Source organism: Sinohyriopsis cumingii, chromosome 10 (genome assembly GCF_028554795.1).
Source record: "Sinohyriopsis cumingii isolate HCF-2022 chromosome 10, ASM2855479v2, whole genome shotgun sequence".
Lineage (NCBI taxonomy): Eukaryota > Metazoa > Mollusca > Bivalvia > Unionida > Unionidae > Sinohyriopsis > Sinohyriopsis cumingii.
In genome coordinates, this window is record NC_142970.1 from 75,347,264 (window position 1) to 75,365,080 (window position 17,817).

General features: G+C 34.0%; 1 long non-coding RNA gene across 1 annotated transcript; it reads right to left on the reverse strand.

Moving 5' to 3' along the window:
• Positions 1-39: 39 nt before the first annotated feature.
• Positions 40-13,836, reverse strand: LOC149790405 (uncharacterized). The gene is made up of 3 exons (XR_016423832.1): positions 13,750-13,836; positions 12,378-12,652; positions 40-8,192 (listed from the first exon to the last, which is right to left on the reverse strand). It is a non-coding gene; the product is annotated as an uncharacterized LOC149790405 (long non-coding RNA).
• Between the last annotated feature and the right edge of the window lie 3,981 nt (positions 13,837-17,817).

The following is a 17,817-nucleotide window of genomic DNA, read 5'->3' on the forward strand; positions in this document are numbered from 1 at the left end:
CAATAATAAACTCTTAAAACACAACAAAAGGGGTTCAACTGTATCGACTTAGTTTATTGATCATTGAAAAATACTTATTACTCCACTAAATCATTTGCAGGTTACAATTTTTTGGACGATATACCGGTAAGCTTCCTTAGTTCCAGAAGATTAACAATGGTTCATGCCCCTTTGCCAGGCCTGGGTGAGATACTGCTAAGTGTGGTGTCTGTATTCTTATTATTTGCATTTGTAATATATTTTATTGTTTTCAAAATAACATTTGATTCTAACAAAAAATGTAATATGTTATGTATACTTAATTTAATTGTCTGTTAAATTTTCTTTTATTTCATTACATGTTATTATAATGCAACAATGTTTGCTGACTTGACCTTGTCCAAAATTGAGTTCATTTCTGCTTGACCTGATTGACTTTTAAAAAAAAATTAATTTATGTAAATGGCTAATAACAGCTTCATCATTCTCTGTGTGTATGATCTTATTAACAGAATTATTATTCAGGTAATCAAAGGAGCAAATATGTTGATCAAGTTCAGGATTTTGGAGATTCCTAAGTGAATTTTGTAGGCTACTGCATTGTAAATAAACAAGGCTCATTGGATCATTCTAGGTTATTTTCCATTACATAATCATTGTTTTTAGAAAATGCTAATTGTGATCTGAGGTCAATCAGAGAACTATATTATCTTGTGACAGGATTTTACCAGTCGTGTTTTAACATCTAGCAATTTAAGTTGTATTATGTTGTGACCAGTTTGGGCAGAATTTTATTTTCTTCAAATTAGTCTGGAAATACAAAAGTGCTCCGATAAAATTCTTGGATAAAGACATTCACTTGGATATATGTTGAATTTAAACATGGAATAATATTTCTGTGATTCAACAAGGGACTGTTGACACATCACTACTTCGTAGGGCATAATATATACATCATTGCCTTCAATTCTGGATCTTTTTGGGACTTTAACTAGTTTTATTCAGGACTTTTTATTACTAGGAGTTGTGTCCTTAATTCTTGGAATATTTTTGGATTTAATTTGCAATACTCTTAAGTTATTTTTCACTTTGTATTCTAGGGAAATACATTTTTAAATTTTACAAAGCTTGTTGTCTTCACTCTTTTCGGTTACTTATTTTGAGTATAGACTCATAACAAATAATAATGATAACAATATAAAAATTAAACAATTTGTTTCAAAAGTATTTGAATAAAAATATCAAAATAAAAACATCATGCATTAAAAAAAATTATGGCTATTTGACTAAAAAGATCTTAAAAGGATATATTTCAGAGGTTTTATTACGATTTTCAAACTAAGATAGCAAAAACTGGAGTCCCACCAGCAAAAGTTGCAGTCTCCATAGGCATACCGGGCCTATCTTTAGTGGCTAAATGACCAGATTAGAAGAACAAATGGGTGTCTTTGAGTTAAACTTTCCAAATTCTTTACACCACAACATAAGCTCTTGTTTGTCCATCAGAGTGAGATTGAATTTGTAGTTTAAAGGAAAGACCTCATTCCAAACACTAAGCCCAGCATCACACAGTTTCTTACACTTGGCTACTGTTCCATCTGAACGACCAGTTCTAGCAATTTCATCACTCTTCTGAATCGCATTACAATCTTCATCATTTTGGGGTTTAACCGCAAAATACGTGTCCAAATTTGTGCAAACGCCATTTTGTCCAAGTCTCAACATGTCTTGATTTCGATGTCAAACGCTTGACTTATTCTACTACATTTGGAAATGAACACCAAAAGGAAAGCTAAATTTGTTCACTTGATGTACTCTTATAATGACCACGTGTGCATCTCTGGGTCTTTCTGCCTCAGAATTCAGTCAATGTAAAATCAGCACATTCTGACACTCATTCTAGATCTTTGAATATTCACCTGATTTAATGAAGCAAACTGTCCTCAAGTCCACAGGATTCTAAGACAAGACCGGAATTATAAGTGTGACAAGTTTTGTGCGAATATGCAGTGACTAGCATAAGATAAAAATACATAATATATATATATATATATATATATATATATATATATATATATATATATATATATATATACACATTAACCAGAACAAAAAAGTGAACTGCGCTCATGTGCTGCACAGCAAACACAGAAATGTCACAAAATAGAGAACTGTCAGAATTGGAGAACTATTTTCATATGAAAAGGATTGAGAATGTTCTTATAAAAAGGAACACAAGAAATTGAGAAAACAAACCATGATGACAATAGTAATGATTGCTCTGGAATTCAGTAACAAAGAATTCACCAAACTAGTGGAGCCACTGAACAGAAAAGGAGACAAGGGATATATCCCAAGACCAGTTGGAAACTCACTGATAATACTATATGGGAAGATGGAAATAGGAGAGCAGATTTTACAAATTTAAGAACCAACACCTATCCTGTGAAAGATTAAAAATAAAGAACAGCAGAACTACACATAACAGATATCCCCTTAGAAAAAGTTTCAAATCAAGGTGGAGAAGGCAAGAATGGACACCCACTCTGTATTTCCAATACAAAACGGAGTAATGATCCTAGAAATTGAAAAAGATAGGATCAAGACAATAAAGAAATTCTTTCCTACACGGATTCCTCGTAAGGATGTGGTACTGTATCTACCACTGGAAGTGTAAGAAAAGTGGGAAAGTGGGACATCACCCAAAAATTCAGACATCACAACATGAATGAGAAAGACCAGATGGGACAACCCACATCAGTGAATTAACCACTTACCCCAAACAGATTGCTAACAAACAACAACATGTATAAAAAGTCCAGAACATACAGCTAGTAAAGGAACCAACTGTCGAAGAACAAAACACGAAACAAATAAAACAAGAATCAAATGAAAATCATCAACAAATAAAACCCAAACACAGTCGAGAAACAGGAAAGAGGAGCCAACAGCAGAAGCAGCAACAAACCAAACAACACAAAAGTGAAGACCCCCCCAAAAAAAAAAAAACAGGCGAAAACAAAATCTACAATAACAACTAATGGAAATGCAAAAAGCAGAGAAATAATAAAAACAACACAAGCAGCAACAGCATAAAACGTAAACCAAAACGCCAAACAAGCTTTATTTCATGGACTACAAGCTTTATCACATATCCACATTGGCCGAGCCTGAGACTCGAACCCACTCAGAAAGAGGTGAGTTGGCAGTGATCTGTAACGGAGAGCGCTTTAGACCACTCGAGGCCCTCATGGACTACAGAAAAGAGAAAGGACTGAAGAAGAAAGCAATAAGGTCACTAAACCAGAAGCACCCAATATAAGATGAACAAACACAAACAACACCTGAAGATGACAGTGAAAAGTACAAATACAAAACCCCAATAAAAAGCAAACAAAAAAAGATCCGGAAGGAAAATACGTTATACAAAATTCAATTTATACATAACTATTACAAATATACAATAACTCATACAAACAAATAATAACAATCATATCAACACTTTCTAGACAAAAACACCTGTAAATTATAACATTCATAACTTCTAAATATAGCATACACTAACACCGGGTGTACAGAATATACTAATGACTTGGGTAACATTACAGAGAGGGCAGGGGGCCTCCGTTAAGTGGTCTGAAAAAAAAAGAAAAAAGAGAGATACCACCCCCACCCACCCCATAAAATCAGCACATTTTCCCACCATACAGCAGCTTGTCAAGTTCTTTGAACTTACCGCCCAGTTATTGTGTCATGTTCTTTTGGTGTAATCTTATAATGATAACATGTACATCTGGGGGCCTTTCAGCCACTGACTTGTGTCATTGTAAATATCATCACAGCTAAATGATCAGTTGATCAACGCATTTTCCCACTGAGATTGTGGCTGAAGCAGGACTGGCAAGCTTTTGAATTTGCCACCCAGCTATGGTGTGTATGGAGGACTCTTGCATAATTGATTTTCTGCATCCCAGAAAACAAATTTGCATCAAAATAGAGGTGATTAAGCATTTCCAAGACCTCTGTATTTCACTAAAAAGATATATATTCAAGTTCTTGAAAACCCTCTAATAACTTCATCAAGTTTATCTGTTCAAAGTAAAGAATGTAGGAATGGGGTGAGGGCTTTGCTTTGAGCAAACATATCTGTATACTGAATTAAGCTCCAATGATGCTTGGTGCCCAGCAAGACTAAGTAATGTAAAAATATCCTTGGCCAACAAAAAGTGCAGGTCACTTTTTATGTGTCCTTGTTTTCATAAGTCATTGTTTTGGGTTTAACTCCATCTTTCAGCACATGATAGGGTGGCTATATATGGCAGCCAGTATAACTAATGGAGGAAGAACCCGGGAAAGCCAAACTAAGAACCACTGACCTATGGGAAGCTGCTGGGAAACTTTCTCACATACCCTTATGGCTGAACCCATGCAGAGAGAAGTAAGCTGTCAGTGGTTGGTAAAGGCATGTGCTTTAGACCACTCGGTCTCTCATGGCTGCTGTGCAATACAGTAAAACAATCCTATTCCTTTGGGTCACAATTCTTTGACTTTTAGCCATAAACTTTCTTTAGAAATTTAGAGTGACATCTGTGTTCAGAATGCGATGCTAAACTGCAGTATCAAATTATGACAAACAGATAATATATGACTCACCATGAAAAAATTCAAATCTTTTTTTCTCCTCATTATTTCAAGGTTGTAAGTAATCATTATCATGGTGAAAACACATAATGATGCTGAAGAAAATCTTAGCAAACTCAAAATGGGTTGACAAGCAAAGGGTTTGTAATGAACTTTTTTCCTTGGTTCAGTAAAGCATAGACCAAGAGAAAATTCTGAATTGCATTTTTTGTGGAGCAAAAGCTGTGTGAATGCTGAATGACATGAGCAGTAGGATGTAATCAGCAATACATCAAGTCTAAAAACAGAAACTGAAAACTTGTAATCACCAACTAATCTTTAAAATAAAGTTAACTGCAAGACACAAAGCAGCAAGGTAAAGTACTCATTGCATGGTTCCTATGCTTTGCTAAATATACATTTCCAGGTCTTTTCCAGGATGCAATTAATTTTTTCAAGGTTAACATATGACCATTACTGAATGGACATAAAGAACATTTTGGATTATAAAACATGTATTTCCAAATCTGAAGATGTTTCTCTTTCAAGAATCTCCAAAACATGTCAGAAAAGATGATCATGTACAAAACTACAAAATGAGTCACACAAACAAATTTGATTATATTCCCATAAATTGGCATTTAAGGCCATTTCGATATACAGAATACAAATTCTAACTTTATTTTGTTGACCTACATTATGTTGCTACATGAAAACAACATAAGGAGCATAAACTATTTTGTTTCACTTATTGTGTCATTTTCCTTAATTCCAAAGATTTCTAGAGCAAAAGGTGTGCATGTTATACAAAGTAAACATTTCCTATCACAGTATAAAAAGACCCAAATAAATGCAAAGTTTTAGAATCTTATACTGTTACAAAAGAAAAGTTTAACCCTCTGATTATGTCTGCCAATAAAATCTCAAACAAGATTTTTGAACCAACCTAAACTCCTTAAAACGATCTGGTTAACAATTCCAAAAGGGCCGATTTAAATTTTAACAGAAGAACTTCAAACTTATATATTGTTGTTTAAAGGAGGACTGAATTTCCTGTAAAATCAACTTGTCTTCTTGTTCAATGAACCAGTCCCCAAACCTGTATTTATACATCGGCTCTTATCGTTTCTTAATATATAATAAAAGGGACAACAATTTCCCATTTCTCATGCATTCCATTTAAGCTCTAAAACCAATACTTCAGGCTACATGTCACTGTGTAATAGTTTTGCACCAAAGTTTAGCTTAGAGAATCAAATTTTTTCTAATCCGGGTTTCTGCCAAATATTCCAACATTTTTTAAAAATATGGACATTTCGGAAGGAGTGTGGGTTCAGGGCAATTACATAACAATAATTTGGAGTCTGCCGCCACCGTAAGATAGCTTACCAGTGCGCCTAGCAAATTTAAACTAGGTTATATCAATTTATACCTGCATGAAATTGATTAAAAAATTATTTATTTTCTCAAAAATGTCAAGTATTATAATCGTTATGTCTTTAATCCACTGACAGACTAGACGAAACTCAGTTAGATGAAACCTAACCCGGTACTTGCCATTTGCGTTAATAGTCACACGACTTAACAAATCTCAAACAACGACATCGGAAGTCCAATAGTCACATGATATCAACAACAAACTCCTTTTTAATGTTGTTATACAAAATTTCAATTATATTAAATTAAAGTCCGATACCTTTTGTAAAAACCAGAATGAACATATAATTCTCAACATATCTATTTCGAGAACTACTAGAAACTCGACAGTCTGATTCATCAAGCAGAGTAGTCTGGTTCCCTGCTATCATATGCATGCTCCTTCGTGAGAGAGCACGTCAACGCAGTAGTCATGTAATACAACTAAACTCTGAAGTTGGTCTCAGAATAAATATAGAGAATTTTGTGCTCTTTTGTTTTTGTATTTTTTATTACAAACAGTATACAACTTTATTTAAAAAAATTATACAATATTTTAAAATGACGGTTGTGAGATTCTGTGTGCCCATGTGACATGCTATCGCAATCGCTATAATTTCATCAACGCATTAGTTTCATCGTCTTTCAGCAGATTAAAGACATAACGATTGTAATACTCTCATATTTTCTAAAAAAAATTAATAATTTTCCTATTGATTTCATGCAGGTATAACTCGATTTAACGTTTAAGTGTGCTAGCCCATGCGCTAAGCGGATATGCTTTAGCACCACGATGTTGGCCTCTTGTGATGCTAGACTGGTTTTCATACCTTCCATACAAAAAATACGAATATTGAGCTTTCTGTGAAACAAAAAAGTCCACTGAATCTAATCCACTGAGCATTTGGATTGCATCAACAAATATATTTATGGCAAGAACCCAAATGATCCACACTGCAACCTCCTAATATTCTGGTTAGAACTCGATACATTTAACTCACGATCAGTTCAGTTACAACTCAGTTACGTAACTGTTTCAAGCATCACATTGTGGGAGAAAATTCCCGGATCATTCCCAACTTTCTTCAATATTTGCAAAATTCATGGACTTTTCACGGTTGGTTAAAAACATTATCATTTCTTCCGACTTTTTCATGATTTCCTGGTAGTGTGGGAACCCTGTCATTGATGCTGAAAACAAAGTTTCACCTGCAAGACGACTAGGTACAAATTGCATTAAGCAAATAAATGTTAAATGATTTTAGAAAACAACACTATAATTATGATAATAATCACAATCCATACAAATGGGGATAGTGTTTCATTACATTCATCATTGATCTTATTCATGTAGAAAACATCCCACTTTTTTCTTTCCTGGACCCAAGTTTTCATTGTCCCCTTTTGTATATTATATTCCTCAATCAGCAAAGTTTGTATTTTTTCTCTCAGGTTGTCATTGATAAGATATAGCTGCACTCCAGCTTTTTGGAGCTTGACAAGTCCATTTTTACTGTAAAATCTGTAAATTTTATAAAAAGTCGCAAATGTTATGGAAATGTCTACATTACAATGGTATCTATGCCTACAAATGTATAAAAACTCTTCTATTTTAGCAGCACAGTCTTCACATGGTGAATAATTCTGCGTAATTTCCAATCGGGTGTTCAACACTTGACCGCTGGCTTCTATTTTGTCTGCAAAAAATGAAAAGTACACATATAGCTTCTCCATCAATAACTGTTCCGCATGACCATTTAGCCTTTTTCCTCCCCATGACTGTCGGCTCCTAAATTTCCCTTTCAAAGTAGGAAAGCTACTAGAGGAAGGCAATAGGGTAATTTGACAGGAATTCAATCCAATTTGTAGCCTCTGCATCAATGTCTCGGCCTGATAAGCATAAGACTGGGGGTTATCCAACTCCTCTGACTGATATCCATAAGACTGTGGCCTATGCATCAACTCTGACTGATATTCCCTAGCTTGTGGACTCTGTGAAGTCACAATCATGGAAAAATGAAGAATGGTACTATGCGGCCATTTTGATACTTCTTCTGGTGCTCTTTCTAATGCTTTCTTTTGATCCCAATATTTAACGTCATCTGAATACTTCAAGTGTATTTTAAAACAGGACATCAATTCACTATTTGAAAACATCCTCTGTCTTCCTCATGAATCTGAAAATAAAGAGTAAAAAATTTATGATTACAGGTTGAACATTGTCCTTTAAAATATCACATTTTGATATGAAAAGTGTTGATATCCATTTCAGCCAGTTATTGTCCCAATTGTTAGAGCTACATAAAAAAAACCCAGTCCTGATATGTATTGTCCCCTCAGACTTTATTGTTTGCCATAACAAAGCTTAGATCATGAATTATTATCAGGAATGCACGATTCATGCCATAATATCAATGACAACAAATCAAATCCTATTTGGGTGAATCAAAATATATACTATGTTAATACGTTTAGTGACAAAAATTGCCATTTGGCATATTTTTAGTTGATAAAAACAGTACATGTACATCTAAATTTTGGACTACTTCTATTCAAACTTTATCATCAACTTAGTACATGTATATATCTAAATTTAATGCTTGTATATTTTTTTTTCTTCTTATCAACAGTTTTTATTAATGATAGAAAAGTCTCAGATTCCACCTTGTCCACTTTCTTGGAAACTGTTCTGTATATCCTGGAAAAGTGTTGAAGGACTGTTAAACATGATCAAGATAAAATTCGGGCATAAACAGGCTCAATACTAAATTAATACAAACCATTTTCAATAAGAAGAAATAGCCTCCATAAGAAAGGTAATCAAATTCTGTCATCTACATAATCACGTTTAAAATCTCAACGTTGTGTCTCATGTAATGATATAAAATATTAATAAGAAACTATAACTGTGTGCAAAGTAGAGATTTTTTATTGTTAAAATTTCTTATGAAATCACTATTTTATGTATAATTTTATTTTTTATTAATACTGTTTGTTTATCTTGTAATAAAATAACATATCGGAAAAGGTTTGATATCAAATAAAAACTAAAAGTCCCAATTCTGACTATGCACACATTTTCTTTTAAAAAAATATGTCATTTAAAAGATCATGTATATAAATTATAATAAAACTAACCATTCCTTACAGTTTGCAGTTGGTCTACTAGTCAAAAGCTAAATGTGCATTCTTATCTTTTTGCACAGAGTATATTTAAAGAATCACGGCTTCATTTCAATATATAGTAAATAACAAATTATCGCTCTATCAATTTTATCAGTGCTCCACATTGATACATTAGAGACAAAGAATTTGTAAGAAAATGTTGAAAAACATTTAATTGAAAATTGATATTTTTTATGAAATAGAAGGTATGTTTAAGGACAAAATTACTCCACCACTAAATATCTAAAGATTTCAAGAAAATATATCTTATACTTTTTAAAATTAACATGGACACCATTTTCAAAAATAAATTATTGTAAAGGTTGATTCTGTGATGTGCGAAAATATTATGATGTAGCATGGAACTAACCAAGATCAAAATCAAAAGTATGCAGGAAGTAAACTGGCTGTAATAAAACATTGCATTGTTCCAAGCTGCCACAGAACACTATGAGACCATACTGCAGGTTACTGTAACAACAGTATGTTCTTGGGAAGGAAAGAAATATTTGTGTGTCCCATTACTTATATACGCATACAAAATATAATATTGTTGGTGTTCCAACACTTGTTGACACAAAAATGTAAAGACAAAATTGTCATACGTCACATAGCAGTGACCAGCATTTGCTCAATTACTGTTATAAACTACTGTGATTGTTTTAATTTATTTATTTAGTTTGTGGATCATAAGCAATGTTTTGTCAATTTTGGTCCATATTGGCTGCCATGGAATGAAGTTCCGAGCATAACCTTGTAATGACATGTACGTCACCATCGGTATGACCTATAATCATCAACCATCAGATGATACAAAGTGCATTTCAAAATTAAGACCAATGCAGACATAGTAAGTTTGGCCAATGGAATTCCATGCAGTTTACAAAAAAGTGATGTTCATTGTTTTTTAATTTTTAATTAGCAAAAATGTTGACATTTTTGAGTTAATTGTGCTCCCATCAATTTGTGTCCTTCCTGACTACAGCTTTACATCTGTGAACAAATGATAGACAACGCATGTTCAATATTATTCGGGGAAATTCTGTTTGCCACGATAATACAGTGTTGGAGTATAGAATAATTAAATTATACCAATTATTTTTTCCTGAATAAGGATAATGTATCTGCTCCTTTGTGGTTCAGTTGAAAGTGATGCTGATTACAATTCATTAACTGTGCGTAGTTGCATGCCCCAACAATGATTGGTCCATGAAACCTATGGGATTGCTAAGGGGCAAATCAGATGGCCCTTTAGGTCTCGGTTCATTATCATAACACAGGAATGTGAAAAGTAGACAGAACCGAATTACACTAATCATAAATGTCCTTATGCAAGTGTAATTAGTTTTATTATAAAATGATTGGAACTTAAAACTATTACTGTTAAACCATGTGTGAATTTCTTTGCTCAATATATTTTATTTGTAATTTGTTCGCACAGCAGAGGGATTCCAATAAGGGCATCACACTCGATGAATTTATTTTATGTTCCTTATTCATCAGTTTTCTTTTCTTTTACATTTATCGTGCCATCAAGAACCTTTAAAACCCCAGTTAAACAGCACTGTTCAGGCCAGTATAGCAGTGACCTGACACTGACTCGTATATTAGAATTCCCTTTTTCTTTTGGTCTAGACTTATTATGTACTTAGCTTATTATTTACAAGCATAAATGTTCTGGTGAAGTTGTATATTTTTCCTTTCATCTGCAGTACTTTACCTACAGTGCAATAAAATAATGGGTTTAGTTTCTGTTTACAAAATACATTTAAATTTGTGTTATTGGATAGAGGAAAATGATGCTTTGTATGAATGTTTGCATGTAAAACAGTGTTTCCGTGCATTATCATAATCTAGTGTTATGTACATGTATATCTGATTTGCATTGTTCGTTATTTTTTAATTCTGGTTATTTAATTATATGCTACTGATAATGTAAAATTATATGTTGGACTTACCCTTGCCCAAAATCAAGTGCATTTTCTACTTGACCTGAATGATTAATTTTTTTTTAATAAAAAAATTCTGTAAATAACTCATAGCTAAAATATTCCCTATGTGCATGGGTTAACTTTTAGGATTGTTATTTTTGACTCAGCCAAGAACATTTTGTTCAGTCAAGAACATTTTGTTTACTACATTTTATATTCTAAGTATAGCTATCTTGTAAACATTAGGAACCTTCTAAAGGTTATTTTCTATTATGTAATATGTTTTATTAGAAAATGTTAATTTTGACCTGAGATCAATAAGAGGACTATATAACCTTATTTTTATAAAAACTATTCATTTGTATGCTATAAGATATTGAGGCAGAATTAGTTGTATTGTTGTTGTCTCCAGTATTTCATTTGGACGTGGAATTTATTTACTCCAATTATAAATCACAGAAATACCCGACACTCAGAATTAGCCAACATCGTGGTATGTAATGCACTTTTGGCTTATTCTCTGGTCTTGGCTTAGAGTAGTCCTACATGTAAGATCTAAACGCTGATATTTATGTTGTGTACATCAGCGTCTTACTGCCTAACTATAATGGTGCCATGTAGCATGTTTTGATGTAGACTAACATCGTAACAAATGTCCAGTTTTCAGGAATACCTCGTACAACTGGTAACTAAAAAAACTACGCTTTTATACAAAGTAAGTCATAATATTTAGTCAGACTTAATACTTACTCTGATGTCTTTTCTCTAATAAATTCAAATTCTCACAAAAGAAATGTACCTGTTTTCAAGTTTCGTTGGCCTATATTTCAGTTGGCTGGAAAGCGATGAAAGCCAGGAATGCCAAATTGGGTTAATTTGAAATATTATTCTTTAACGAAATGAATAAAAATATATACCTATTGGAACTGTAAGCAACGTTTCATTTCATTCGAGAAACATATCCCCCACATGAACCCACTGGAACATACTTCGGCATACCTTGACTACCATCGCATTTCAGCAAATTCAAATGTATGTCAATGGAACATAAAAATGCATCCATTTGCTACTGTCAGATTTTGATTCCATCAGGATAAAAACAGCACAGTAAGTATATTAATTACATATCAATTTGTGGAAGAGTGTTGATATGGGCTGCCATATGTGTTAAACTTTACTCGTTCTGATGTCAACCGACATCGGAACACTCTATACAAGCACATTATTATCATAGCACTAAAACTAAAATAACGTGCTATGTCTTACATGGTAGGACTAGGCTTAGAGTAGGCTGATAACTCAGCCCTTCGCCCGTGTTGATATTGATTGTCTATCAGTATCAACATGGATCTGTGGGATTGATTTATCAGACTAGGCTTAGAGTTGAGCCCTGTGGGGAAGCTGCACATAGTCCATCAGTATCAACCCAGATATGTGGGGTTGATTTATCAGATTAGGCTTGGAGTTGAGCCCTGTGGGGAAGCTGCACATGGGTCACGGCTTGGAAACAGGTGCGATCTCCACCCAAAAAATCATGTAAGCTGAAAGGATATAAGATGAAATCTGACATACTGGTAATCTAATATAAATCATGTGTCATGTGACTTTGGTTGGGTACTTCGTCATAGGTCATAGTTTCAAACTAAGTTTGGAAACAGTTGAGATCTACACTGCTGTCGGGCATTTCTGCACACCTGAGGTTTTCGTTTCCAATGCTGAAGCAAAACCCAAACCGAATTCGAGCGATTGACAAAAATAAAATACAGCAATGCTTACCATTTAAAAAGATGCAATTGCCACCACAATATTCTGTTCAAAATAATAGCTCGTTTTACAAAATTCAACGTAAAAATGCAAATAAATGGCAAGAGATATTAATCAAACTAGCCCAGTCTTGTAAAAAAGTTAGTAAAGGTCAACATTTTATGAAACTTAAGCTATTACGTGGAAGAGAAACAACAATGAATAGGATGTAATGTGATTACAACGTCTTCTTGATTGGGAAAAATTACTACAGAATTTAGAAACAGGCTATATGCAGGGGAATTTGTTGATAATTTATGTTCTAACGGCAAGTAGATAAGTTGGGTAGCAGACGATTTTGTACTTTTGTTACAACTTGCAAAATTGGAAACTTGGATTAAAATACAGTTTTGTTTTAAGGTACACATTTCCATCTTTTATATAATGTATTTATTTGTATGATTTCAAAAGATGCATAATAAATCGAATTTTCTGAGTTTCATGTTCAAGAAGGTCATGGACTTCATGATGGAGTGGGGCTTCACGGTGCCATTTAGAAATCACATTTTTACGTGCATCTCGAGTCTAAATGTGGGATATTTTGGTACACTTTATGAATACCACTTTTCTTAATTAATGTGCGATTGTTCTTTCTGGATACAAAATGGATTTTTGACCCAAATTAGCACGTGATACAATGTTTACAGAAATGACGTATTGTTGCGCAGAATTACCCGACATGAAGAATTGGCCGACGTGGCGGTACTCAGTATAGTCTGACAATACAAACCAGTCTGTTTGTACCCCCCTACCGATTTCAAGAACGAAAACGTGATATGATTTAAAAAAGTGCATACAACTAAGTCAACTGAATCAATGATTTATAAGTTATAACCTGACTGTGACCAGAATGACACTAATACTGGCATCCTCATCACTTTCATGCTTGACGGACTTTCCATACTAACTCGGCGCCATATTGCGTAAACTATGGGCTATTTTATTTCCAGCAGCCAACACAGGGGGCGCTCACCAGTTATTATGTACTTTTGAGAGAGTGACGTATGTAAGGTGAAGTTGTTTTGCATTTAAAACACGCACAGTGGAGAGAATGTTGGCATACATATGGGCAGCCGTCGCCGCCAAAATTACATTAATCAGATGATCTAGTATGAAATCAAATCATTTTTCCTAGCAAATGAAATGATCAATCCAGATTCCAAATGATGTGGTGTCACAGGAAATGATTTAACGAACAAAACCGAATGATGCATTTAGATTTCAAATGACGTGGTATTAAATGAAATGATGTAGAGTGAAATCATAAATGAAATGATTTAACCCATCAAACGGAATGATGAATTCAGATTCCAAATTATGTTGTGTGATATGAAATGATGTAGCATGACATGAAATGATTTAACCCCAAAAATGAAATAATGAATTCAGATTTCAAATGATGTGGCGTTAAATGAAATGATCTGACATTAAATAAAATGATTTAAAGAACAAAACGGAATGATGATATCTGCTTCCAAATGACGTGCTATTAAATAAAATGATGTAGTCTAAACTGAAATGATTTAACTCAACAAATGAAATAATGATTTTAAATTCCAAATGATCTGGTATTAAATAAAATGATTTAAAGAACAAAATGGATTGATGAAATTTGCCTCCAAATGACTTACTATCAAATGAAATTACGTAGGATGAAATGAAATGATTTAACTCAACAAATGAAATGATGAATTCAGATTCCAAATGATGTGGTATTAAATTAAATGATTTAAAGAACAAAACGGATTGATGAAATCTGCTTCCAAATGACGTAGTATAAAATGAAATTATGTAGTCTAGAATTAAATGATTTAACCCAAAATATGAAATGATGCATTCAGATTCCAAATGATCTGGCATTAGTTGAAATGGTCCGAAGAACAGAATGGAATGATCAGCTCATATTCCAAATGATGTGGTATTAAATGAAATGTATGGAATGTAAACGGTGTGATCAAAGTGTAAATCAGCTAGCGTAAATCCAAACAAACACGGGGAGGGGGCTGTTATCTATGACGTATGATGTCAGCGCGCCGAAACATAGATTTTTGTAGACGAAAGTTGGACAGCAAAGCAAAGGTGTTTCTTTTCGTATTTTATAAACAAGAACCATGTTTTCCAATCAGCATAAAGTGCTTTTATCCCCATTAATGAATGTGCGTGTATTTTTTTCCTTCAAGTTCTGCCCTGTACTGCACGAGTTTCTTAGGTTTCAACAAAGCTTAAATCTTGATTGTAATTGATCAATATTAATTACCATGTTTAATGACCTTACACACTAAGCCAAAATTGTGTTTCCCGTCACTTTTGGTATATTTTACATTACCGACCCTATGTGCATACGCATTATTCGTCCAAGGTCTATATGTTATCAATTCTTCTTTTTCCGCCATTGAATCCAGTTTGCAGCGACATAATAGTGTTTTTTTTTCTTTCTTCTTTTATATTTCCTCTTTGATATCGAATATAATTTTTCTTTGAATCCCTTATTCACGACTCTTAGCGTACTTCAAACACCCCACTCTCCTTTCCAAACGTATTAAAAACTTGGGGGGGGGGGGGGCGGGTGAGGGAGGAACTTAATCATATATTTTGAAAGAATAATACGTGAATGATAAACAGTTACCTCCTTTGGAGCGTTTTATGGCGAAGAAGAAGCACAGATCATGTTTGAATAAACCCAAAATTTAGCAAATGATGTATGAAAATAACAAGGAAAGGCCATGGATTCTATCAGAATTTTATTTTTTTTTAAAAACAACAGTATCAGCGATTTGTAAGTGATACCACGTAGCCCTTAGGGTAAAGACGTGCTCTCTCTCTCTCTCTCTCTCTCTCTCTGCCATAGAACGGTCGAAGCTTGTACTTTCTGCTTTCTGCTGACTGCTGGACCCATGCTAGATTTTACCTGATATCCATCGATTTAAGTGGTGGCTATTTTGGTATTTATTTGTACCTAGCTCACTTGCCTGTTTCAACATAAAAAAATTCTCAAAAAGTAAACAAACAAAAAAATAATAATGGGATGAGCAAACTTTAAACAAAAAAAAAGTTTGAATTTAAATATACAAAAAAGGTGTTTAAAAAATTGTGACCTCTTGTTAGACAGCCTGACACCTAGAAAGATAAATGTGGGTATCAATATAAAAAGACGATACATTTTCAAGATAAAAAGTAAAAAAGTAAAATTGGCATGAGCGAATTTGAAAGAAATTTTGAAAAATGCCAGAAAGGTATTTACAAAAGAATTAGGATGCCGCCGCGAGTTTCGAACTCTCGTATTGTTTTACAGAAGCGACGCGTATTTTAACACTTTTCTACTTTGATGTCATTGGCTATTAATAATAATAATGTCAAGTCAAAAGTAACAAATTGTCATTGCCACAAGAGCAATGTTTGTCTTAAAGTATAAATACATTCTAACTTTGCATGCAAGCAATGGCGTACTAAAGGTAAATGGCATTGGGACGACGATGATAGTCAAAGTTTTTTTTTGCGCCACAACACCTCTGGCGCCCATCCATGGTTTTGGTGCCCCAATGCCACTAGCGCCCGGATCAAACACTCCGTCCGTACCCCCACCCTCCTTTACAACACTAGTGCATGCAAGTTTATATTATATACTTCCTTCTCCTGACATCATATACCTAAAATCAAGGTTTCTTAATCGTATGCTTCCAAATATAAGTCAAGCCCAATAGCTCAGTGGAGCACCCCTATACCAAAGGTTTGAACTCCTTGTCATGCCACTTAATATCATATAAAAATGAATGAGCGATATTATTTTATTACTAAAATAGTCCATTTTAGTCAGAAGAGATTCAAATTTAGAATTAAAGTAGGACATTATCGTCCTTGTGTATTCCGAGACCAGAAAACATAAGGTAGCTAGGGTAAATCACCCTTAGCTGATGATGTGATAATCTGTGGAAGTGAGAAAAAATAATTTATACGTTTGTGTAATTGTGTCACATACACACAAATATAAAAACCAATTCCACAAAAGCAGTGTACCTCATCATGAAGTATTTAAGTCCAATTTTCATCGGTTCCCAAAAGTGTTTTAGCAGAAGAGTTTTCTTTAGGTGATCACAAATATATACAATCGGGTTAAAAATAATATATACAATCGGGTTAAAAATAATATATACAATCAGGTTAAAAAAATAATAACTTTGTATTTTATAAGAATATCTAGTTTGAATGAATTATTAATGTCAGTAGTGAAGGGGGATACCCTAGCGTCAATGGGAATTAGCATTACAGACCCCCTTGGGACAATCTAGCGTCAATGGAAAATTAACATGGAGAAAAATCGTGGGACAATCTAGCGTCAATGGAAAATTAACATGGAGAAAAATCGTGGGACAATCTAGCGTCAAGGGGAATTTAACATGGGAATAAATCGTGGGACTGTCTAGCGTCAAGGGGAATTTAACATGGGAATAAATCGTGGGACTGTCTAGCGTCAAGGGGAATTGAATATGGGATTTTTTTTTTTAAAAATTTAAATTTAAAAAAAGGGGTAGGCAATGGAAAGGCTATTTCTTTTCGAGAAATATGGGGGCCCTGAAAAGGGCCTTTGGGTTTATGTCAATGTATTCATTAACATAAAGGGCACCGCATTGGTCTTCTTCTTGTTCTTAGGCTGCGTCTCACTGTTGGCCCGTAAATTAGCACTCTTTTCAGGCATCCTTGTCTTTCAACGTAGATCCTACGTATCCACAGGCTGGTGTTTGTCCTGTGGACAACGGTCCACTTGGATCGGACATACATGAGCAAGTATGTCCTAAACATCATGGAAGACACAAGGGTGGATGACTCAACTGTGGTCCACATCTTGAAGCGACGAGAACAGGTGAATCAATGCACTGAACTGCGCTTATTTATAGGCAGAGGTAGG